This window comes from Pagrus pagrus (genome assembly GCF_965226575.1).
Source record: "Pagrus pagrus genome assembly, chromosome: 22".
Lineage (NCBI taxonomy): Eukaryota > Metazoa > Chordata > Actinopteri > Spariformes > Sparidae > Pagrus > Pagrus pagrus.
In genome coordinates this window covers 4,299,209-4,325,648 of record NC_140204.1, presented here as the reverse complement: position 1 = coordinate 4,325,648, position 26,440 = coordinate 4,299,209, and the positions used below count along the sequence as shown (strand labels likewise).

At 42.8% G+C, this 26,440-nt stretch overlaps 1 long non-coding RNA gene across 2 annotated transcripts in view; it reads right to left on the bottom strand.

Moving 5' to 3' along the window:
* The window catches only part of LOC311251368, a 93,835-nt gene that overhangs the window by 9,566 nt on the left and 57,829 nt on the right, over positions 1-26,440 (bottom strand). For both annotated transcript variants that reach the window (XR_014621385.1, XR_014621386.1), the window contains exon 3: positions 5,190-5,237. This is a non-coding gene — a long non-coding RNA (uncharacterized lncRNA). The remainder of the gene's footprint in view (positions 1-5,189; positions 5,238-26,440) is intronic.

Sequence of the window (26,440 nt, the reverse complement as noted above, 5' to 3'; positions counted from 1 at the left end):
AACAGTTAGTTACATGCGCACGGTCACAATGTTTCTAAGTTTGTATAACTTTAAAGGCCAAGTTCGTATTTCTTGACGATATAATGTGCACATACTATGCCTGCGAGTGTGTGTGTGTGTGTGTGTGTTTGTGTGTGCATGTGTGTGAACTCCTGTTCCCCCTGCTGTGTGTTCCAGGTCTGTATTTATGAGTCTCTGGGCTCCCACTGAAAACCAAATCTTCTTTAACTTTTACCTCAACGTGACCCTGTGTGTGTGGATAGGTGGCTCTGTGTGTGTGTGTGTGTGTGTGTGTGTGTGTGTGTGTGTGTGTGTGTGTGTGTGTGTGTGTGAACATGGTGCCAACAGTGTCATCATTACCTCACCCTGACCTCTGTGTGTGTGTGTGTGTGTGTGAGAGAGGCAGAGTCGTTTTCACCTCTTTACCTTAGCGACTCTGAGCTCCCCACAGAATAACACACTCTCTTTAGTCTTTGTGTGTGTGTGTGTGTGTGTGTGTGTGTGTGAGTGTGTGTGTGTGTGTTAGGGAGTGTGTACTTTCATGTGAGCAGACAGCGGATCAGGATTACTTTTACCTCTCACCTAATCCCCGACCTTGACCTCTCAACAAAAGCGCTCTCTCTCGCAGTATAAAACATCGTAACGGCGGCGTTTTTCACTCCGCGCTTCAAAGGAGCGCGGAGAGAAACCGGCACATTCGTCATTTTACCTGTGAAGTTATGAGAACGCAGACACCAACATCATCCGTGTGCACCTCATAGATCACCAACCGCACTTCGACACACACGCCAGGACGACTCTAAATTCACGGCCCCGACTGTCATTTTTAGGTGCTGAAAGTTTCACGACGCCAGACTGGATGTGAGAATTGTGTAAATCTGATACTTCAGCGTATATAAATCTTTCTAATAGATTTAAAGCGAGTCTGTGTTACTTTTTGAATGTTGCCCCGCCGTAAGTGCCAATTATATAATGGCAAAATGTTAAAATAAAGTGTAACAGTAGCACATAGACTCATAGAGTGAAGAACAAACAGACATATATAACTGTTTATCTGATCTTTCTCAGACCTGACAGCTTTATTTTTTTTGTTTCTGAGGACCCAAAGAAGTGCAGTGTTGGATTTTGGTGCAACTTGGACATTTTTCCGTTCAGTATCAACACATTCAGAATAAACAGTGAACACCACTCTGAGCAGCAGTTGTGGTGTGGCTTCAGCGCTCTGCAAACTGGAGCATGATCCCTCGTGGGGAAGTAGACTTAAACATAATGGAGATTTTGCCATAGTAGCGCGTTGCAGTGATAAAAAAAACTGAAGCAGAAGGTGAAACGAGTTTGGATGAGTGGAGGGAGACGTGGTCACCACAGGTTTTCTAGTACCCCTTTACCACTTTACTGCTAAGATCGGGCATTCGTGTGCAATGGGAATGTGTACTTTTGGCTTTTCCACCCGGGTCAATAGGCGATTTTTAGCGGGTGTACCCACGTTTAAAAAATGTAGACCTGCTAATTTTGGTGGAAAAGGGACATTAATTGAGCTGCATGACCTTGTCGTTGTGCTGACTGAGTCGTGGTGTGCTGTAGGCCTTTATTATAATATACAGACAAAGAGTGTTGTTTAGACCTGTGGCTTTTAATTTGAGAACTATTTATTAATCTAGATAACAAAACAAACACATTAAAGTCCACATCTGGCGTTGCATTGGTTAAAAAGGTGAACTCCAGCACTGAACTGTAAATCAACTCTCGCATTTCCTGTCCAGCCTCTCTGCATTATTTCATCTCTGGTAATTGTAGCCTACACCGCATACATGTGGTAAATTATCCTGTCATAATATCCGCGGCAGAGAACATGGCTGCCATCATAAAGTGAAACTGTGGGGAAGAAAGTGTCGGAGGAAAAGGCTCTAACCTGATAATTTCTACTTAAATATCGTAAAAGACAAACATCTGCGAGGAGAGAATCATCTGTAATTTTAAAGTATCGGCGCTGTGCACGCCAGGCGACGTTTCCTCCGACACGGTTTCATGAATAAAGGACTTCACCTTCCCTCTCAGAGTAAAATATCCGCTCAGCCTTGACTGGGGCTCCTCTGGTGCCGTGGTTAGTGTAACTGTCTCCACCCTGCTCCTCCACTGGCTTCAGCTGGAGTTTTAATATCGGACAGTCTGACCACAGAGATTTCACAGATATCCCAACCTTGTCAACTGCTACCTTCAAAGTGGGTGTGTGTTGTATTTCATACGGTCTTTTTTGTCTTTGAACGACTGCACAGATGCCAGTTTTTTCTCCGAAGGCATGCGCCGTATGCTAATGCGTGTGACTCACGTCTGCTGACTCCTTCGCCGCCCCTTGACGCCCTAATATACATATGTTTGCCAGTGTGTGTATGTGTGTGTGTGCTTGTGTAGCAGCCATATAACATCTCTAATGCACTCTGACCACGGATGCTCCGCAGATTGGCCCGGCGTGTCATCTTCTCTCTCCGGTGGTAAAAAGCAGACGATCCTTCGCACACGAGGTGCACATCCAAGCCCGAAAACTAATCTCATTTTGGCTGAACTTGTATTTCTGGAATGTGGAGCACGTTAATGTAAATGGGGAGTAAGTGGTTTCTTGTGGATTCGTCTGGTGCAGGATGCATATCAAAGGGGTCGAAGGGTTTCAGTATCTGGCTCGAGGACACATGGATGGAGACAGAGTTTGATTAGGGCTCTAACTACAGATCCTATTGGCAACTCGTCTCGCAATCAGCGCTGCGGGTGCTATATTCACATTACATTTGTCTGTAAGGCATTCCTGTGTCGTATGACCGATCCTTTATTTAGTAACTTTAGTCACTAACTTCATCAAATATCTTCAAATTGGGTGGACAGAAAACAATCATCGAACATGCCTGACCTCTTGTGATATTCATGAAATTCAACACAGCAACTCTGTCCAGTGTCCTGTGGACAGTCTTTTGCTGACACCGAGGAAGAACAGATACCCCGAGAGACTCGTCCTCATGAGGTATAACAACAGCTTCAGTGATAAACAACCTGGACTATTATAAAGCCATGGTTTGATGAGCGAGGGACTCAAGTAAAGCAGCATCGTCTAGTAGTGTCAGGGTGTTAAACTCGTACAGGAAAAGGGTCTGTCGATGAAATATTTAATCGACTAACAGGCACATTGGCAGATTTCAAACATCACAAGAAACTTAAATCAAACGCAGGTCAGTGAATATTGTTCAAGAGCTCTAAATGTGGTTGTTTTCAGGTTGACACTAATCTTTATGAGGTAAGTTGATCACTCTACTGCATAATAACAGTACATGAAGTGATTGTTTTTCCAAGAAGGAACGAGTCGAACCTCTCAGCTACCATCGCTCTCTGCTCTGTTTAATCCAAATGTGGCATCCAGCTGAAATTAAAAGGCCGGCACTGACCGTTCTCTTACCTCGCACTAACGACTGTTATTGTTCCTCAACTGGCAAAAACTCCCCGCTCACACTTTCAGAGAAGGTATTTGAGAAATTTCGCCCACCTGCGTTTCCTTAAGTGCTGGTGTCTTGGCGAAGTGAGGCGGCGTTTTTGAATCCGTGACATGAAAAAGTTGAACCCGGCACAGATACGCAGGCTGGCAGCTGTGTGCGATGTGTTAAATCATTTTATCAACAGCACCGTTTTACAAGCACATGAACATGGTAAACACAAGCAGGAACCTGTGTGTGTGTGTGTGTGTGTGTTCATGTGTTTGTATGTGTTCAGCTATAAAGCGATAGAGGAATGTGCTTTCACTGCTTAATGAGGTTGATCAAAACAGTGAGGCGTCAACAAACGAGCCTCCTCACACGCGAGGTGAAGGAAGGAGAGCGATGAAGGCATGAGGAGGGGCTGTGTTTTATATATAGAAGCCTCATCTGGGCAAATTTGTTGTTTTCATTCCGCCATTGATGAAAATTAAAGCATAAAAACTGTGTTTATTTGGGCCTTTTGGAGGCAGAACTCCAAACTGTGTCCTATTTCCAAGGAGCAACTTTTGCAATTATTTGGAGATGTTTTTCTAGTTTAATTTACTCTTCTTCTTGCATGCTAACCAGCTATCCCATCCCGGTCTAAAGCTCTTCTGCTAGTGGTGCAAACGCCAACAGTCCCCCAGTTCTCCAAACTCCCAGAACGGACTGCTAGCTGCACGGCTAACTGAGCTAACAGCAGCTACAGTTATTAGCAGTTAGCGGTTACTCTACAATATGCCGCTCCCTATTTGTGTTGAATTTGACACCGTTTACCCACTAAATGCTTCATTATGTTCACTATGTTAGCTATTATGCTAGCTGACACTGTCAGTGCAGATCCAGACTTTCTGGAGGAATAAACACCCAAAATTACATCAGATTCTGTTCTGATCCGGAGCTGTTGACTGACAGGAGGAGAGCGCAGAGATCACTTTTTAACTTCTGGGAGTTAAAAGTGGATTTATCTTCACTCCTGTTTATCAACCTGACTGCAGCAGTGATCCACGGAGGTGTTTATGTTCTGTAATGTTGACTGCGGACTGGAGCTGGAGGCGAAATGTAATTTACTTCGTGAACGTAACGTTACAGCGAGGAGGGAAAAGAAGAGAGAGAACCAGAGTCTCTGGTGAGTGCTGAGGTCAGTCAGAGGCTGACCTGAATTCAAACGCACAGACATTTGGGTCGAATAAACAGACAAATACACTTCACTGGTGGTGAACGCACCATTTCAACAACCTCCACTGCTGATGAAAATCTATCTGACGTGACTCTGGCACGAATGCTCTCAGTGAAGATACATTTTTAAAGTTTTTTTCATATCGTAATTAGTCTCGTTCGCTGACTTCCCTCCTCACTTAGACGACTAAATGAAACGCAGCTACCTTGAGTATTGGGATAACCTAAGCATACAACTCAAAAAATTCATAATAAAGAAGTGTTACATATGATATCTTTAAGTGCTCTGGAGTTGTGGGGTTACAATCACATTAAAAATGCAGGTTAGAAAGGCAAAACAAGAATCCAAAAACTAGAGGAACGTGCTCCGTAAACCTGAGGGGAACCGAGCAGCTGGCGATTATTCTCTGTGGTTGTGTTACTATGAGTGACCCCATTATATATAGTCATATCGCTCACATTTAATATATATCCATTGAGTAGTGCAGCTTTAAAGACACAAAAATAACTTACCTGCAGTGCATCAGCATTAGTGAGTCTTCATCTGCTGGGACCTCAAATCTGAAATGAAAGAATGCCAGAAATATTATGTAACTTACGTTGTTTATATTAACAAGAAGTCCTGCGAAGGAAAAAAGATATGTGATTTTAAATTTAACATTCTCATTACAGACTGAAACTCTTGGGTTTCAGCTCCTCGACATCGCAGCAACGATCACAATAAAACAACATTATAAAATATAAAAGCAAGGCAGCAACGAGGAGACAGATTTTTCTCCATTTTTGGTCAACGTAAGTAGAAAAAAACTTGTTTATTTAGTAAGTAAGTAATAAAGATGCACGTTAACTGTGATGGAGTCATACTCAGACATTTTGGAAGATGTTTTTCATACCAGACAAAAAAAAAAAGGGAACAGCAGTAAAAGAGGTTTAAAGACTGAAAACAAACTATAACAGCAGAAACGTCTGCAGTTCTGGAAATGATGATAATAAAAAAGGAGATATTTTTCCTTAATCAATTAGGGCGACGTAACTGGGGTTACAACAGGGCAAACAGGTTGAGGACAGAAAAAGCGAGAAGGGCTGAAGAAAAAGCTCTCAGATTAATGGCAAGTGTAAGAAAACAGAAGAAAACAGCAGGATTTACGGGAGCAGAAGAAGAAAAATGAGATTAAGCAGGAAGAAGACAGAGTAGAGATTTAGTGATCGAGGTAAAACTGAGGTTTGCTTTCCAAATCTGAAAAGTTTCTTCTTCTTGATTCCCCACGATGACGGTAAATCTTACACTCCACATCGCACTGCCTGCACTGTGTGTCTGTGCAGTCTGTATAAATCTGCAGCGTGTTTTCTTTCGCTCTGCTCGAGTGGAATATTTTTCTAATGAGTGTTTTATTTCTGACTCCGACCATCACATGTACGAACACACACACACACACACACACACACACACCGTCAGACACAAGCACATGGAAATGAAATCAAGTGGGAGACGGAGGGGCTCGCAGAGGCCAAGGGACACACACACATTCATATACGCACTCTCTCCAAGTTCACTCATACTTTGCTTATTTGCATTTCACAGTGTTGTCCTCCGACTTACACGTGCACTTGTTTGTGCACATTGAGTACACGCCCCTAAAATGCAGCACAGCACGATTGCGCTATCTGTCTTCGTCTCGATGCCGCCCACCTCGCGAACAGCCGAAAAACACTCATTTCCTGGCAGAAGAAACATGGAGGACGTCAAAACAAAATCGCCAAAAAACAGCATCTGTGTGTCACACTGCTCCTAAGTGACTTTGCGCATGTTTGCGCACTCAATACGAGCTCATAAGTATAATAAAACATGCGTGTTTGTGCACCACTGATGCCAAAACCAAAACATCATGAGTGTTTCAGGAAGGCATCGGAGGTTGTGACCTCCAGCGCCTCCATCTATCCCTCGGCTGTGTGTGTGTGGAGCCACCAGATAATATCTCTGATCGTTTATCGCTCCGGGTTTATTGTTATTCACCTGCCAGACAACATGCTCATTCAGCCTGCGCAACCTTTTGGCCTCAACTTCACCCAGACAACTCAAGCGCTTCAGCCAAAGGAAAAAACAAGGAGACGAAGAAGATGAAGAAGATGATTAAATGCCACACTTTATAAACACTGGAGTAGTCCTGGTCCTGCATCTTCTCAATTTTCACTAAATGTCACTTGGCAGAGTCCTTTATCCAAACCAGGCTATAGGTCCATGATGGCAGCCAGGCGACTTCAGTGGCAGGGGATGCAAAACATCACCAGAAGACATTTAAAAAAGCAAACACAGAGAATATTTATTTTTATAAGGCTAGAACTAGCTTAGCATGAAGACGGGAGTTAGGATCTAGCACAGTAATTTCCTGTAAAACAACAACTTTTTCGTGTTTTCATGTATCTTTGTTTACTTGTTAAACCAACGGTTGCTGGGAGGCTAGTTTTGTTAGCCTTGGACAGAGCCAGGCTCGCTGTTTGCCCTGTTTTCCTGCCTGAGTTTTCACTAAATATCACTTGCCAGATTCCTTTATCCAAATATCTTAGAGCTCTGTGACAGCAGGCAGGGGACAAAAGTGATAAAAGCCACGACTGCGACGGCAGGAGATCAAAAACATCCCAAGGAACAAATTTTTAAAGGCAAAGACAGAGAGTAAGACTGTTGTGAATCTCTCAGGGCAACTCACTGACAACTTCAACAACTTCAACACTTTTCCTTCACTCCAAACTATCACACAAAGTGTTTGTAAGTGTGTTTGTGTTCCCCGTGAGCATCAGCACCAAGAACACCACTGATGCCAAAACCAAAACATCCAGGTTTCATCAGAGTTTCAGGGAAGACATCACAGGGCGTGACCTCCATCGCCTCCCTCTATCTCTCGGCTGTGGGTGTGTGCAGTCACCAGATAATATCTCTGATCTTCTACCGCTCTGGCTTTATTGTTACCGGCTGCAGATTCACCTGCCAGACAACATGCAAACATTCAGCCTGCGCAACCTTTCGCCCTCCACTTCACCCAGAAAACTCAAGCGCTTCAGCCAAAGGAAAAAACAACGGAGAAGATGAAAAGTACGAGTCGATGTGGATGCCATAACCTGCTTTTCAAAGGCAGAATGTCTTCAGCTCTAAAAGTGCTGGAATGATCCTGCATCCTCTGAATTGTTGGCATGTTACGCTCATTGGATTCCTCTATCCAAAACAGGTTATAAATCCATGAGAGTGGGCAGGAGACAAAAGTGATACAAGCCTCAACTATGATGGCTGGGTATGCAAAACGCCGCAGGTAACACGTTTTAAAGTAGCAAAAACAGCGAATATCTGATAATATGCCAAAGCTCTTGCGGATCTTGTTTCAGAATCTCTCAGGACGCCACGCTGATGACCACAACAGCTGCTACAACCGGTCCTACGAGAGCAGGAAGGAGACAAAACTAATACGAGCCTCAAGGACGGTGGCAGGAGATGCAAAACGTAACAGGAAACAAGTGTTAGAACGGCAAAAACAGAGAATATCAGATGATACGACACGATTATCTTGATTTTTATCTCTCAGGACGCCGCACTGATGACTACAGCAGCTACTACGAGCCTTCACGGTGGCAGGAGATGCAAAACATCACACAAAGAAAGTTATAAAAGAAGAGAGAGAATATTTTTTGGTACAATGTTTTGCTCTTTCTGAGCGTTAGATGGGAAGATTGATACCACTCTTCTGTATGTTAGCTAGCAGGTTGCATTAGCTTAGCATAAAGACTAGAACAAAGAAATAGCACAGTGATTTTTGCTGTTTAAACACAACCTGTCGTGTTATTATTGATATTTGTGTACTGCAAAAAGAAACGAGTGGTATCAATCTGCTCATCTGAACTTTTAAGGAGGAAGATAATAAGTCTATTTCTCAAAATATTGAATCATTTCTTTAATAAATTGTAACAAAAATCACGTTTTTGGTCCACAGAGCTGATCTGCTTTCCGGTCATGATCAAGAGATCGCAGTTCAAAGTTGATGTGATTTGAAATGAGGTCATTTTCAGCTTATCATGGCACAAAAAAACATTTATGTTTGTGACGGGCTGTGTCTTTTGCGGGCACATTCACTCTGTTGTTATTCAGTCTGCATAAATGCCTGCAGATCCACTGAGAAAACAGTATGCCTGTTGGGATTTCATCACTGCTTTGTGCGCCTCGCTGATTCAATCTGCTTTGTTTGCTGCAGATCTCTCTGACTGATACAAGTGGGCACAATATGTTTTATACACAATGAACAAACCTTTGTATTTAGTCTACCAGCTTGTTGTCGTTGAGAGAGGTTTTGTTGATGTGAGGCTTCAGTAAGAAGTCATCGGCGTTGGTGGAGGTTTATTTTAGAGTTGTGTTCGTGCGCGGCTTCTGATGTGGATTCGGTCGCTGCAGGGTTCTTTGAAGGTGACCTTAACTTTGTTTTATTCTGGTTTTACTTGCGCCTGCTTGCTTGTGTTGAGGTGAATGTTTTCACCAGCGTACCTCATCAGCAGTGAGGATAATAGGTTGGCTAAATAAACTCAAGGTTCGTAGTTATTAGTCACTCCACTGCTGACATCTGGGGACTTGCCTACATTGCTACAAAGGAAACCAAAGTCGGGCAGAGAAGATGAGAAAATCAAGACAAAAATTAAATTACTATTCAATCTGATTTTGTAGATCTGGTCCAGCTTTGTTCCACTGAACTGCACAATTTGCAAGATCATAACAGACAGTTCAGGCTAAAGATGAACACGGTTACAAGATCCAACCAGCGTAGAGGCTGATTCTCACGTTGTGTGAAGGTCCTATTTGAAAGAAAAAATGATTTTTTGAGTCTCTTTCTTACAAATAGGACCTTTAATCATTGCTTATCAGTTTTTGGGGGGATTTTATGAGGTCCGTTTTGAATCAGGCACAAGTTTTTAATTTAGCAAGACCTCATTATTCTACATCTGTCTAGTAATTTTGCAGCACGCACAGAACACATGGAGAGTTTTTGGCACTTATAATTAAGTTTTGATGGCGTCTCCTGCCATTTGCATGAAGTTGACCTCTGGACGATTGTGCAATCCAAGTTGTGCTATCTGTAAAGCGACAGCTGTAGCTAGAAATGGATGCAATGCAAGATCTGGACACCGGGCCAAAAGATGGCACCTGTTCTGTCTTAAATACGTTTCTGGCTTCCAGGTTTCCTTCCAGGTGTTTCCAGGGTTCCTGCCTGGCTCATAGACACAGATATTTTGATGACTGACTTTAAATCACTTTTCTCAGCTTGGGGAAAGTTTTACAAATATAAAAACACCAGGGATTATGTTTCAGTGGAGTTTTGCATATGGCTGAGTGTCAGCTTGATTTAGTGTTCAGCTCATCCTTAGCCTGATCTCAAAACTCTCTGAAAGGTTTCTTTTTGCTCAAAACATTTCATAACTTGCACTGATGAGCTTCTGCATCAGTTTGTGCAAGCCCGTAAAGACATTTGCATCTAATCGCACCTTTTCTTTGTCTTTGTGTGCCTCACGTTCTGTCTTGACACATCGTTAAAGGCTGAGTTGAGGATAGACATCCCAGGACTACGTTTGTTTCTGGCGCAAAATCCTGAGATCTGAGCAAAATAGGTGAAAACTTCCTTTAAAAAACAGAAATCTTTCCTATCTGTGTTGAGCCTCGGTCGTGGTGGCGGCGTTAAGAACAATCTAACCAATCTGACCTTCACCGGCAGGAGTCTTATCTCAGCCCCGGCTTCCCGCCTCTGCCTCTTCAGATAACATTCAGATTCACCTCGTCGCCCGAATAACATTTTTCAGGTTTCGTTACCTCTCCGTCTGCAGGAAGGTGGTGAAATCTGTTGGAGTCCGATCCGAACTGTCAGAAAGGTTTCGGGCTCGCCAACATCTGTTATATTCCCTCTTTATTTCTCTGTCCTCTCTATATTAATCCCATATATATTCCGTCTTTTCATATACTCTGCACATATATCACTCTCACGCTGTTTTTTCATCCTCGTCCTGACACCTCGGAGTATCATTCTTACACTACACCCTCGGTGTGAACTCTCCGCTGGCAGAGGAATGACTCAGGTGTTTTTCCATATATGTGTGTGTGTGTGTGACCGTTCAGGCCGTGTGTGTGTGTGATTTGTGCAGAAGAAACATGTGTCTCGAGTGTGTTTGTGTGCGAGAGTACAGTCCTGTTTGTTTGCGAGGAGAGTGTGTGTGTGTGTGTGTGTGTGTGTGTGTGTGTGTGTGTGTGTGTGTGTGAAGGAGAGAGAGAGAGTCAGGTGTCAAGTTTACCCCCCGATCGACCCAACCTGGGAATGATCTAGTCTCAGCAGGGGAAGCCAAAGCTGCTCCTCTATATATGTGTGTGTGTGTGTGTGTGTGTGTGTGTGTGTGTGTGTGTGTGTGTGTGTGTGAAGGTGTGTAATGTGTTGTGTGTGTGTGTGTGTGTGTGTGTCTAACCCGGGGATGACTCACAAACCATCTGGAGGCCAGATGCAGGTTAGAAAACTACTCTCTCTCTCCTCGCTCCCTTCCTCCAGTTGCTGTTAGTTCCCTTAGTTAACCTGTGAACTTTGACCTCCATGCTGTGGCGTGGGTGTGTGACTTCAGGCTTGTGTGTGTGTGTGTGTGTGTGTGTGTGTGTGTGTGTCTTCCTGGTTGAGTAAACGGCGAGGTCGCGGCCTTTTCTCTAGAGGTCGCGAACTCTCCCTCGGCGACCTCTGGAGTTCAAGTTCACTAATTGACCCTGTTCCCACTGAAACAGCCTCCATCTTTCTCCACCTTTCCTCCTTTCCTCGGCCTCTTTTCTCGGCTCCACCTCCCTGCCACCTCGTACAGTGATTAACTCTGGGAAAATACACCCTAAAATGTGTTACAGGTGTGTCCCCGACTCAACACTGTGCCGAAGTGACACACTGAGATCGCCTCTTTTCAATTCTGTCATTCAAAATGTTGCATCACTTTTTTATCTGACATTTATTAATAAATTAAAATAAAAACACGGCAAGGGAAAACAATTCTGTTCAAGGTCGAGGTTAGAAACATAAAAGTGAGAAAATCTAACCATTGCATCTCTTCTCTGCCTCTTAACTTACTTATTTTTTCAACAAAATGACTGCGCACGAGTAGAAAAAGCTCCAAGAACAAGCGTCAAAAAGCGTTTTCCAAGTGGTTTTATTCTTGGCGCCATCGTCGCAAAGACAGCTGGATAATTTCAGTTTTTGCTCAGTGTGACTACAAACAAACATGACTTTATTCATACATTTAGTCTATATTGGACACGTGAACGGTGCCGGGCTGCCAGCCTGGTTGTGTCCTGTACACCTGTATGAAGCCAATATCCATAAACGGCAAGCTACAAGCTATTTACACAACATCCGTTGGTACTCTTGATTGGCCGATACACAAAGTTCAGGTGGCAAAAAATGACATGGCATTACATTTTTTTTACTGCCTCTTGGAGATGCACACATTTTGATCTAGTGTAACTGAAAATATCATTACCTCCGATCTCCCTTGGGAAATAAACATCCATAAATCCGCTTAGAAATCATGGAGAACATGCTGCCTCTCCTACAACCAGAACCTGCCTTAGAATTACCACATTTTTAAGTTTTCATTAGTATCACAGCAACCCAGTGATATCTGCGTGTACATCAATGGATACACTGCGAACAATGACTGCTAAGAGCTAATTCGGCATACAATTTGCCAAAATATAAACAAATATCAGCACCTGATTTCTCGAAATAGCGCCAAAACGTTGTACTCCCTCTTGGAGTCATGACATCAGATGTGAACACACGGACATTTGTCAGATCTAGTGTTACTTAAAATACCGTTACCTCTGCTCTCCATTGCACATGAATGTCCATAAATCCTCCTGTCAATCACAGAAAAAGATGCCGCCTCTTGTAAAACCAGAACTTGCCTTAGAATGACCACATTTACAAGTTTTCACTAGTATCACAGTAATCCAGTGATATCTGTGCACACATCCAAGGAGGCACTGCAAACAGGGACTGCTGTTAGCTTATTCTGCATACTTTTAGTGGTTATGTATTGTCAAAATATAAACAAACAGGCATTTTTCTTGATTTTGTATCAGAGTATCAGAATTTGAAAGCTCATCATGTAGAGAAAGGCTGCAGGGTTAAGTGTCCTGTAGAGCAAAATGTACTTAAAGATCATAATAATTGTGATAATTTAAAAAAAAAGTATAATTTGGATTATTAATAAAATGCATTAATGTGTAAGAAGCATTTCACCGCTGCAGTCGGAGCCACTTTTAGCCATTTTCTTATATTGCCGGGTGTCTAAATCCATGACGTGTCGTCATGTAAACTCCAGGACGCCAGGGTTCATAGATAATACAACATAATTGTATCTATCCGAGTGCTTTTCGGGAGACACACTGTGGAAACTTAATGAGCATAATGTCTTAAGTGCAGCCACAATGTTTCCGCAAGCACGAGAACAAAGCTGATCCTTCACAGTGGTAACACTCGGGCCGCTGCAGGCCATTCTTTGTAGATGAAACACGTGTTTATTTGCTGTCAAATATTTCTCCGACAACACCAGCCTTACCAGTAAATCATCAAAATAATTGACTGTGTGTGTGTGTGTGTGTGTGTGTGTGTGTGTGTGTGTGTGTGTGTGTGTGTGTGTGTGTCGACCCCTACCAGTAAACCAGTAAAACGTCAACGCAACAAGACAGCAGAGCCGCGAATCTGTCTATTGTTGAGCCAAACGCTCCGATTTCTCCCCCCGGAGAGGCCGAGTTTGTGCATGGGCTGGCGAGCGAACGCACACTTAAAGAGTTGAGCATCGTTTTTTGGACTGTTGCTGTGTGTGTGTGTGTGTGTGTGTGTGTGTGTGTGTAATGAGGCTGGACAAAGAGGTGAGTGGATGTAAGAGCTGGAAGTGTTTTGGTGTCAGCAGGGAGTTTGCGTGGGGATATTAAGGGGTCGTTGCGGTTCAAGTCATCGGCAACGAAGGCTCGATCAGAGGCGCAGAGGAGCTGATGATTTTAATTAGAGTAAGAATGAGACAGATTGAATACATTTCCTCGAGCTTCCTCTGATAATTCAAACAGGTAAAAGACATTAATGCTTCCTCTTACTTTCACCACAACGCTTGTCATCGCCTTCACCGAGTGCTCCACGGGGTGCTTTTATTTTGAAGGAGGATCATAGGGGGAAACAGCTGGATCGCATTCATCAATATGCATGAAGTTTGGTTTTTTCTCGCTATGTGCACATATACAAACAAAAGCTGAACTCAAACAAACCACAAAACGGCCCACAAACTGCAGCCAGACTCTGCAGTAATGCTTTACAGTTACCTGCTGTGCGGAGGATGTTTGTTTCTCTGGACACCGTTCAGGCCCGGTGGTTGAATTTGGTGGACATTTTTCTTTTTGAGTGACAGTTAAGAGCCGAGGGAGAGACAGGGGTTGGGATTCGAACCAGCGGATACACAAACGCCTCAAACCAGCTGAGCCACCAGAGCACACAGACGCTCAGCCGCACGACGAAGGGCGACCGACAGTGTGAGGAGAGCGATTCTGACCAAAACGAGTCTGAAGCAGAGCGCAGGAGGAGCACGATGAGATGACAGCGTCGACGCGTCACGTTGCAATTAAAACAACGTGTCTTTAAAACAACAGACATCAACCTCATCGCTAACAATCCCCCCTTTCATCAACATCTGCACATGACGGCTGTCTGGTTCGGTTTAAAGACAGATTATGGCAAATAAACTGGAGTTCAGGTATATTCTGGGCACTCATCTGTCACTAAACATTCATATTTCAAATCCAGAGGTTGCGCTATTGATAAATTAAGTTAATAAAGTAAACAGAACAAATACTTTTCATCCTGTTTTCATCTGTTTTATTTTCTAATTCCACCTTTATTATCTTTACTTTCACCTTTCATTTATATATGTATATATTGATATTATGTGGTATATCATATATTCAATAAAGCCACTAGTCATTGTACTTTATTTTGTTAATAAAGCATTTTGAAGTGAACCAACCTGAATAAAAAGCAGAGCAGCGATGACTAATTGATTACCTGCCATCTGTTTTGATAATTTATTAATCGTTTCACTGATTTTTCAAGCAAAAATGTCGAACGTTTCCTGTTTCCAGCTTCTGAAACGTGAGGATCTGCTGCTTCTCTTTGTCATTCGTTACAGTTAATGAGGAGTCTTTGGGTTTTGGACTGTTGGTTGGACAAAAGAGGGAATTTGAAGACGTTTCTTTGGACTCTGGACGTCTGTCTTGAATAGAGACACATTTTCTCCACTAAACGATTAATAGCGGATGAAAATAATCGTTAGTTGCAGCTCTAATGATGCTCCACGTAACGGATAATACGCCAGAAGTTGGACATTTAATCCGGAGTAGACGTTGCACAGAATAGTACAGCCTCGGAGGGTATAATCTTTATCTATATAGTTTATTTAGCGGACACTTGCCATAAGGAATCAAACTAAACATGTGTATCTATGTTGTTGTCATGACTTTGCAGTCCCTGATCTTTGCAGTGATAGGAAACATTTTGCCAAATCTGCTCTTTTTCCAGCCAATCAGAGTCAAGTGATGAGCACAGCGGACACACAATACGACTGCAACGTGACACACAGACACACTAAAGGCAGTGCAGCATGTGATGTAAAGACAACGCAACCTCACGGCGACACACTGACGTGAAAACAAACTGCAATATTTCTGAAACACAGTTTGAGCAGCAGTGTTTCGTGGGAATTACGGGAAAACGTCCCCCTTCATGCTAATGTTTTTAGTGTACAGTAGAGCGTTTAGCGCTCCAGTACTGTTAATAAATCACATGAGTAAACCAGTGGTCCGGCGCAGTCATCGGTAGTTGTGTTTCTCAACACTGGGAGCTCTCTGTGACTCCTCCATGAACCAGCGCTTGATGTTCTTCAGATGAACAGAGGAGAGGACGAGGGGGAAGGATGAAAGACGGGCTCGGTAAAGAAACAATAGAAAATCTGCCCGGCAGATGTCTTCGCTCCGTTTCCCAATACTCATGTTGAATCTGGGGGAAATCTCTACAGTGTGTGTGTGTGTGTGTGTGTGTGTGTGTGTGTGGAGTATTTTCCCACAGAGAGACGAGGATGCTCCAAAACTAGCCGATGGTTCATGGCGTGTGTGTTTGTGTGTGTGTGTGTGTGTGTGTGTGTGTGTGTGGTGACGTCATATCCGTTTCACACACTTTCATGCGGTGTCACAGTTTGGTAACCTGAGCGTGTCAGTGCATCCAACACACCCACGCACATATTCACCGTGTGGCGTGAAGTCACTGACGGTAAACTTGGCGGTCGTGACGTCGCGAGGAGGTGTGTGACGTGTGTTTCACCAGTAGACATTTCACACGGGATGGTCTCAACACTACCAGTAACACGCCTATCTCTGGTTCCACTGGGTGAATTTCAAAATAACAGTAATTATGATTTACTGAAAGTTTGAATGGTGACGTATAAATGCTCCCCTGTGAGTGTTTTACTGTAATATCTGATGTTTTTGGGAAGAACTGCGAGCTCGCTCTGATATGTTTAGGATTATTCCTGATCAGACGGGTGTTTTTCAGCTTTTTCTTTAAGTTAAACCTGACTTTCTGCTTATATTTAACACTTTTAGGGGGTTATTTCAGATTTCACTGAGTTACACTTGATTTTTTTTCTATATTTTATTCCAGGATTGTCCCTTGATTGAAGGTTGACAGAAAGAGAGAGCAACTAGTTGAGGGGTTGGTTGATCCACTGCGCTCCAGACTAAAATATCTCAGTCACTGTTGGAAGGATTGCTGTAAAATTGTCTATGGATACTCATTGTCCCCAGAGGATGAAGCCGACTGGTGAACTACTACGTCAAAGTGAAAGTCTGGAGAACAGTTTGTCAAGTGTTTTGTTTGTCTCAAGTACTTCTTTGGAGAAGAAATTCAAAGTCAGAATTTTTGTTATTTACAATATAAATGAGGTGAGGTATTTTTTTCATAACTGAATAAACAAGCTGTTCCCAGAGCTAGAAGAGGTGGCAGGGTCCGCCACATTTAAACAAAGTAAAACATTTAAGGTCAGTTTGTTTATTTAGTTTATTCAGTCATGAAAACAAAGATCTTTCTCTTCTGATTAAAATCTCTTCCCTAAAACTACAGAATGCTCCTTTAACAGTCTGAAAATCACATTAATCTGGTGGTTTAAAGGAAGTGAGTTCACCTGCAGCCCACTGCAGCAGCTACATTAGCCACTATTAGCATACCACACCTGAATCTCCCATCCGAACTGTCAGTGTTGCATTGTGGGTAACGTAGGCTCCAGGTTTTGACAAAGAAGAAAAAAAAGGCAACATCTCTGGTTCTTCTGCATCATTTTCGATCCTCTCTAACCTGCTCATCAATCATTTTTTTAAGTACACTCTCGAGGAGCTTTATTGCTCCAAAGTAAGTGTGAAACACAACAATAACAAACATAGAATAGAAATACACGTATATACAAAGATAAAAATAACTTGAAATAAGATACAAACGTAAACTTGTATTAAAAGAGATCTCCGAGTCCTGCAGCGACCATGATTAAAGGTCCATCTCTCTGCATCGATGACCGTGCACCAAACAGAAATCCGATGTTCCCGCCGCTGCCATTGAACCAAAGCCTCATTTCATCTGAAGGTTTACAAGTTCTCTTGACAGGTAGGGGCGAGCTCCAGCCCTCAAAAGCCTCGTTCAAAGACAGGATACAAAGCCAGAGCAGACATTTGATGTTTGGTCAAACAGGCGAGACACAACAACCAGATGCCGACACTGTTTCCCTTTTGTCTCCGTGACCGACCGGGCAGCAGGACAGACAGCGGTTTATTTCCCTCTGCCACGTTGTTTATTTGGCTGTTTGTGGGACGCTAAACAAGCGATCTGTCGCTGGAGACGTCTTGTCCATCCACGTGCCAGCGCGGTCAGCCGAAGCTAAACAAGCTCAGAACTTGATCCGGGCGGCTCTGGCGCTCCCAGTAGGTGGTTTGGGACCCGATACTGTTCATTTCGAAGCCAGACAGGAAGCTTCGGGGGAGGACATGTTGGGGAACTGAAATCTAGTTTGGTTTCGCTCCGTGTCACAGCTTCCATCTGCTTTTCTTACTTTGTTGAATCCTTTTCTTTACATTATGAGCTTACAAAGGCTGCTTCAGGTTTTAATTGTATTATTGGCCCATAATGTTATTAGCAATTTCCATTGATTGACTGTAGCGTGCTTGCTTGGTTTATTTGCTATTGAATCCCGATTGCATGACACAAAAGACGTGTTTCACGAACATATTTATGCTTTTTCAAACAAACTCAAACAGAGCTGATAGCTCCTGTTCCACCGGAGATTTATAAAAAGTAAAGAAAGAAGACTATTTACAGCTTTCACCGTCAGCAACAACAGCAGAAGATGACTAAGATGTTATATTTCTGTCCTTTCTGTTTGACTTTTATTTGTTTCTTGGGTGGTGTCGTGGCAAAAAGTCAATATATAGTAACAGAAAAATGCCACTTTCCCGTTCAGTTTACCACAAACCTTTCAAATTACTTGTTTTGCCAGAGCCAACAGTCCAAAACTCACAGATATCCAATAACAACGATATAACAGAGAGCAGCAAGCCCTCACATGTGAGAAGCTCGGACCCACGGATCTATTACTAATACTGGATACAGCGTCAGAGGCGGAAGCTGCTCAGTGGTGCATGAAGCCAACAAGTTCAGTTTCACAGGGATGAAATTACCCTGTTTCTCCTCATTGTTCATCCAACAGAGCATTCACAATGGAGCCGCTAACTTCTGGTTTAGCCCTCGGCTAACTGATGGGGATAAAACGATTTAATCGTGTGGCTCTTTATGAATGTTATCAAACCAAATGGATCCAATTCTGGTAGTAAAATGAGTCATTCAATGGGTGTTGTGACACTTAAAACATTGTTTTTACATTAAAAAACTGATCCTAAATTACCCATAATGCAGCTCATCAGCTTCTTTTAATAGACTCATCTTGTCTCATCTTTCAAACTCGAATCCCCCAGATTATAAGGCAGGTTTCCTTCCTACTGATGTCATACGGGTTATTTTTAACACTAGAGAGAGAGAGACTTCTTCAGACCTCGTGTTTTAACTTCACAACGACTGTTATATCAGTTATAATAACTGACCTCCAGCTGTAAAATCAGAGGTAAAGTCTGCAAAGTTTTAAAGCATCATACAGAAGGGATCGAACATGAATGGCCGTCCCATTACAGTATCATCTCTCTTCTGCATCGTATGCTCCAAGAAAAGTAATCAGAATAAATAAACACCAGTAACATCAGGTCAGGATATAACACAACTGCAATAACTGCAGAAATATCTGATCCTGATTATTCACATGCCGACGATTTAGATCAATTTGCGTCTTCTTCTTTCCATGAAATGAGGAGATGTGTAATTTAAGGTGAAGGAAGAAGAAAAAGAAATGTCTCCTGGCCTTCATTTTTATTTCTGAGTAAGATTCATGCGCCCCGAAGCACAAAGAGCCTGAGGGGGAAGCATGAAGTAACACAGCCCCGGACTGCTGCATGAAACTGATTAGGTCCCGGCGTTGATAAAAGCGTTGCGACATGAAGTTCTCATGAACACGTTGTAATACTGTAATCAGCAGCCACTCCTGATCACTTTAATCTCAAGATGTTTGAGCCGCCGAAATCCTCGAAGAGGGAGAAAAGCCCCGGCTCGGAAATGAAGCGTGCTCATGCGCATCTTTTCCTCATGATCTTCAGATTAGAGTTGATCACCATGAAGATCTGATTTGAAGCTGAAATGTAATTTCTCTGTTTCTCTGACAGCACATTGTCACGCTGCTTTTCTCATGTAGCTAAGGAGGTAAAGGTCAAAGAGTCGAGGGCGCTCTCTCTCTCTCCAACTATTGATTACGCACTTTTGTCCAAAAAAGGGTTTTCACTCCTGCGTCGCACTTTGAGAAGCTGGCAGCAGCCGTTTGAAAACCGCCAGGGGGGACATACCATTTCTGTTAAAATGAAACACGAATCCGTCCAAACGGCTCTGTTCTTGCTACAGCTTATGGAGCTGAGTGGAACGGCTTGCATGTAATTTTGAGAGAATTGGTTTAGTTCCCCGTTGGCTCCGACTAGCATTGCTAACAAATGTTAACGCCGGGCGGCTGCCAAACTCTCATAGAGGACCTTTTTGGACATCCTGCAGAGGAATCTTGGTTCGTCATCAAGAAAAAAAATACTTCTTAAAACCCCTTAACCTTTAAACTCTGGATCTGGCTGAACTTCACTTCCCCTTATTATTCCACTTTAATAGCTTCAAGGGTAAGAATTACAGTGACCTGCTGGTTGTTTTGTAAATGTAGTTATCCAGGCGAAGCTTTTTCATCACTCGGATTCAAAGACATATTTCACACCTATGAGGAGCCCAGAACAAACTACACTTCTCTGCTGTTTGATATACCAATACTGGACATATTAAACACCTCGCTCAAGTGCACCTGAAGGGCACACGCATTGTGTTTTAATACACTTTCTCTGGTTTAATACGGATCTTTAAATGACCCTTGTTTCAGGGGAGAAGGAGGAAGTAGTGTGACGTTAAGAGTCTGCAGATGAAGGAGATCAGGGTGACTCGATGGCTCACCAAACATCAGAGAGACCGCTGTTCTCATCTCTCTTTGAGCCAACAGTAAACGTTGGTTACTTTGAACCATCCCTATGATCTTTTCTTAATCCTGACCATGCCGTTTTTGCGACAAAAACATACCCAAAGCAGTGTTTGATCAAAAAACAAATGCTTATGTGTCATTCTGGGGGCGATTACAAACCATGTTGTTTAATTCCTAGGACCTGTCGGCCATGTTGTTATTAGTTGGCTTTGTAAGTCTACTTTATGGGTCTTGGACGCTCAAAGACTCAAAGTAATACTTCAGATATTCAAGAATGTTTTGGGACGTCCAACAAAGTTTTCAGTAAATGAAGAGGGCTTAAAACCGACCAGTAGAGATTTTGGATGATGTTTCTGGACACAAAGAAAGCACTTTATCATTTAAAGTCTGGCACCTAGCTCACGTTGATTAGCCCGGGAACCAGACGAATGTGCAGAGCTCATGCTTTTAATTTGCTTTGGAAGATTTCCTTTCAGACAGATTTCCACCCGACCTGGCTCGTCCCGGGCTAATCACAACCATTTATCTAATATGGGGTTGCTTTGATACGATGATTTACAAAAGGAGCATCAACGGTCCAGATTTGAAAAAGTCACAAGGCGAATGTTTCACTGCTCTGATTGGTCCAGAGCTCACAAAGCTCAGGTCAAACTGTCAAACTAGGCAGTGCTATAAGTCCTGGATCATCGATGTTAATACGTCCACATGAACAATCTTCATGTGCCCGTGAAGATCGTGGCCTGTGTTGTGACTTGATGTATTACTTTATAACAAACGTAGATGTCTTTGGTGATGGTGTTATTGTTCAGCTGATGATGCGATCTACCTCACAGCTTAACGTTTTGTGGACGGTCTACCACACGGGGTCAGGGTATTGAAGTACGGGTCTCCAGCAACATCTTTTTAGCCATCTTCTTAACTCGTATATCTATTCAACATTGACGAACCCACAGAGTTTAACAGGAAATGGTAAAGTTGAGGGAGGTTCATCCAGGTACCAAACTTGCTCAACTGTTATTGGAGCACCCGAAAATGGGCGAGACTTAGGAGGGGTCAACTGAAAGACTTTGTTTTTCATGGACACGTTGAATTTGGAAAATGTGTAAAATTTAAACCTTCTACTTGCAGACTTGGTCCTCAATGCCTTCTTTGGTGCGTATATAAAAGATAAATAAATTAAATTCTTAACGTTATACACAATATCATAGTATTAAAAGCTGTGCCATATGATCGCAGTGCGCAACGACAATGCTTTTGTTGTGAACTTGCATCGAGTACATTTCCGACTATAAGAATGAAATTCCAGCCCCAGTTGAAATGACTTATTGTGAGTTATTGTTTTGTTTAGTTATCCAAATCAAAACTATTGCAGCAGGCCAAACAAAAGTCCAAAACCCACAACCGCTCTCCACGGTCTGAACCATCAGTCTCATTGATGGGAGTGTTTGCGTATTGCTTCCTCCAGTAAATTGTTGTTGTGCTTTGCAGCTCATGCGTGTCGATCTATGGACAGACATCAGTTCTCTTAGAGATCAAACTCTTTTTTTTTTGGTTTCCACCAAACAGCGTGCCGAACTCTGCAACTACCCCTCTCTGGTTTCTGGGATATGCCGACGATGAGGTCTTACGAGTATATGAACCTCTCCCTGACCCTCGCCTCCCCTTTCCCCCCAAAACACACACACATATTGTCGTTTCCCCCCGTTATATAAAGCCCTGGATTGGTCCAAATCGACGTTTTTCTCAGCCAATGAACTAGCCTCAGATATTCGTATAAAATTCACATCAGCGTGAACTACTGGCTGATGGGATTCTCTTCATAAAGCCTCTCCAAAGGGTTTCGCCCTCTCGCTAACCTTTCTTACCCTCCTTATTCCTCCTCCTCCCTTTATTTTCTCCCCATTTTCTTTTACCTCTCTTAACCCTTTCTCCCTCCTCCCCTCCGCTCCCATTATACCTCATTCTCCTCTCCTTCTCCCGACTCTTTATCCCCCCCCCCCCCATTTCATCTTCTCTTTCATAATTCAGGCCAGTCTGTCATCGACCCGTCCATGTGATTCTCCTTTAATACTCCCATCCCTCTTTGCTTGATCTCCAAGCGTTCCCTTCCAGCCGGCGATTCCCTTTTAACAGCAAGCCAGTGGCCTTTCACAATCTGTTTCGCAGAGACGATAGAGAGACCCCGAGACAGCCTCGGAGAGAGAGAGAGAGAGGTTTAAAAGTCTAGAAGGAAAGATTGGAAGATACTAAACAGATATTGAGAGGAACAGATGATGAGGACTGAGAGAAGCTGTGTGAAAAGAAGAGATTTGGCTCATTTTTAGACAACGGTGGGAAGTAAATAAGTGTCAACATACAACATACAGTTTCATCAGTTTATAAAATATGAGACATTATTATAAGGGTTGGGTACCGAAGTCGACCAAAGTACACTGTACGGATCGTAAAGCCCACTGAGACAATGTGATTGTGATTTTGGGCTATATTAATACATTTGATTTGATTTCCTCCCTACTTTTTACAACCGATGGGCCATTTTTGTTCCAACACGGAGAAAAGGTAGCGTTGGTGTAGTATCAGCATCGGTTCCCATCCCTACAAGTTACAGATCTAACTACCTAAAGGTATATAATCAGAAGTAGCTCCACCTCAACTGGCTACGATGTGAAAATGCTGAGGAATCAGCTTCATCGTCTTTAAGTCCACCACCATCACCTCAACCGGTGACGGATGCAGAGGTTGCTGTGTTTCTGTTTTAATGTTGCTATGTTTCACAGTGATTTTGGGGAGCCGAGTTTCTAAATGAGCACTGATGGGATGGGTGTGTTTGTTTGGCCATGAATATAAAATATCAACAGTCTTTTCCCCAGAATCGATGACTATTTAACCTCTGTTACCTTTAACTGGTAACATCGTGTTTATCGTGGCGCCTGGGCTGTTTTTTGGGGGGTTTTTTTTTAGCAAACATTACTCAAACGGGAGGAAATAGTCGATTTCTTGGGGACTATTTTCAGCTTGCATTGTTGCTTAAGTGAGGCATTTAGAGCTGTGTGAGTGGAACCGAGTCAAAATCAACAGTGTGTTTGTGTTTGAGGGAACGAAGCAACATGACGCCCAGTGCACCACTGTGACTCACTGATGAGTTTTTAATATCTGTTGGACAAAAAAATTGAAGATCGATGGCACGGATCGACCAGATTTACCGCTTCGCTACACCTTCGTGGTCGTACTTTTATACGTCAAGAACTAACTTTATGTTTTGCTGCATTATTAACACACAAATGTTTAGAAAGAGACTGAAGAGAAATATTAAAGAGAAAGACGAAATGAAAGACAGACATGTATTAGCACATTGTTACTGCAGTGGCCAGTCAGTCTGGGAACCCGTAATAACCCTTCGACACTAATGACAAAACCACACACACACACACACACAGACACACACACACACACACACAGACACACACCCTCTAGCTCTCTAAACGTCTCTCATCCACCCATGTATCTTTTTCCTGTCTATCAGTTTCTCTGAAGTTACTTTTTTCCGTGGGCTTCCTTCTCTTTTTCCCTCTCTCTTCGTCTTACACACACACACACACGCACACACACACACACACACACACACACACACGGCCAGTGTTGCCATGTTGATGGTAAAACCATCCCATATCAGGGTTACTCGGAGGGGAAAAAGTCATTCCTCCTGACAGCCCCGTTAAGAGAAGAAATACCTCCACCACTAAAACTGGACTTGGGTTTCACGTCGTGACACCACACCAGACTACATTTGATTTTCTGGGTTATTTCAAGTGCAATCCGAAGCGCCAAAATGCTGTAAAAACCAGTCAGTGAGACAGTGACGCACAATTGGTGTTTATCGTGTCCGGGATGCAGCCGGAGAAGCCAAGCGTCTGATTCTTCAGCCTTGTTTTTCTCCGTTAGCATGAAATCTATATCATACTGGTTATTTCCACTCTGCTTTTGAGGTGCACATAAATCCTGGATGAGGAGTGGACCACCAACTCTGTGTTGAAAATAGGGTGGGCTTAAAAATATTGGCAGTCAGACCGGAGAGTAACTCAGGGGCAAGTGGACTTCAGATATTCATTAGCTGCCTTCATCATTTATCAAGCTGGAGTTCTTTAAGAAAACAAAGAACTACATTTGATTGCCGGTGCGGCTTTCCAACCTTGGTCGCAACACGGAGGTATTATGGAGAGCCATGTTTGCGGAGGCAGCAGGGATTTAGAGTCACTTTAGGCTGAACGCGTTCAGACAGTAGAAACTGCAGCCCAGAGGTTTTTTTTTTGCCAAAACGAGGAGGAAGATTTTTATAAAGTCTGCGAGAAAACGCCCAGAATTCAATCATGTCGCATCAGATTCAAACCACATTCATGCATCGGATGAAATATGAAGCAGAGTCAATGAATGAAAATGTCATTACCCCTCGTCTTACATCGGACGAGTCTGTTTGTCTGGCTGCACAGGTATTGTTTCATCAGAAAATAAAGATCCAAGGAAAAAGTTTAGAAATCTTTATTCAGAATGACGATTTTACAGTCATCAACATCTACAGCCAGTCGTCTTTAACTAACAGGTAAATTATTAAGACATGGAAAAGTGCTTCAGTAGTTAGGCTCAAGGTACAGTATCAAACTAACTCTTTGAATTGCTCTACCACACTGATTGGCAGCATCTCCTCCAACCGGCGCGACCTGTGGATGTGAGCCATCTGTTTCTTTACTAAAAGATTAATCGTTAAGAGTAAGGATTTTTAAACTTTTTGCCAGAAGAGCACCTTGAATCTGTCTTTTTTTTGAGATCTTGTGAGCAACTTCAACACTCGTCGTTTGACGGACTCTTTCCCTCTGAAGATACGCCTCATCTCGTGTTTTACACAACCATTACCCACAGTGTGTACGTGCATGATTGTGTGTTGGACTGCACATCAGCGTCGTGGATGAATAGATCAAGCGTATGTTGAGGCTGCCACAGCTACTCTGTGTCTGCTTATATCGGAGCAGCAGTGTTATCTTAGTCACCAGAAGCCCAGAGATCCCAAATTGGAGATTTTGGAGACTTTGATTACTCCGGATGAGCGGTATGAAGCCATGTTGTGTTTTGTTTGTTTGTTTTTCATGTTTTAAAGAGATTTTTTGCAGACTACAAAAACTTAAAAATGACTTTCCATGGACATGGGGCTTATAAACTTATCCTTTTAATTAATGCTAGAAATGCTGGAAACACTTAATGCTTGCGACACTGATTCAAATTTCCAGGGAGATTCATCTGAACTTCTTTATCTGAATGTTTCCTTCTTGTTGATTAGACTGTTGAGAAAAACCTCTTTGTAAAAACGTCAATGCAGAAGAACACAAAGTGAGTCTGTTGTGTGCAGGAATCCTCAACTGTGTTCCTGGGATTAATAAACTGTAATACGAGGGTCACGGTTCATCAAAACTGGGCCGGTCCGGTTGGAAAAGAGTCGATTTTAGCATCCACGTTTAAAAACAAGATTTAGTGACAGGAAAATAAATTCCCCTGTGATCATGAACCAGGGAGAAAACACGGTTTGGATCTCAGAACCACCTTTCCATTTTAGACTGCAACCCTTTGATATTTTTTCATTTTGTCCATGAAAAAGAGATCACAGTGCTGGAAAGGTGGGCTGAAACAATCCTAATAATATTTTTTATTGATCGTTTAAAGGCGCGCGCCAGGGCCCAGCGATAGACCTGCAGCGCCCGATCCAACTTCCAAGGGTTTGATATTAAAGATTTTCCGCCTTGAAACAGAAACGGCCGACATCTGTGAAATTAATAGGGTTAATATCTGTAGTATCTGTAAGAAGAAAAAAATATTAAAATGATGTTACAGATACGCTGCTTGGGCACCGAGCTAGAGAGCGATACGTTTTTTTTTTTAAATGAGCCAGTGACATCGTCGTTAAGAGGTTTTTATGTCTCACGCCAGCTCCAGGCCGTCGTTTGTCGCAGCTTCCAGGGTTTTGATATAAAATACAAAGA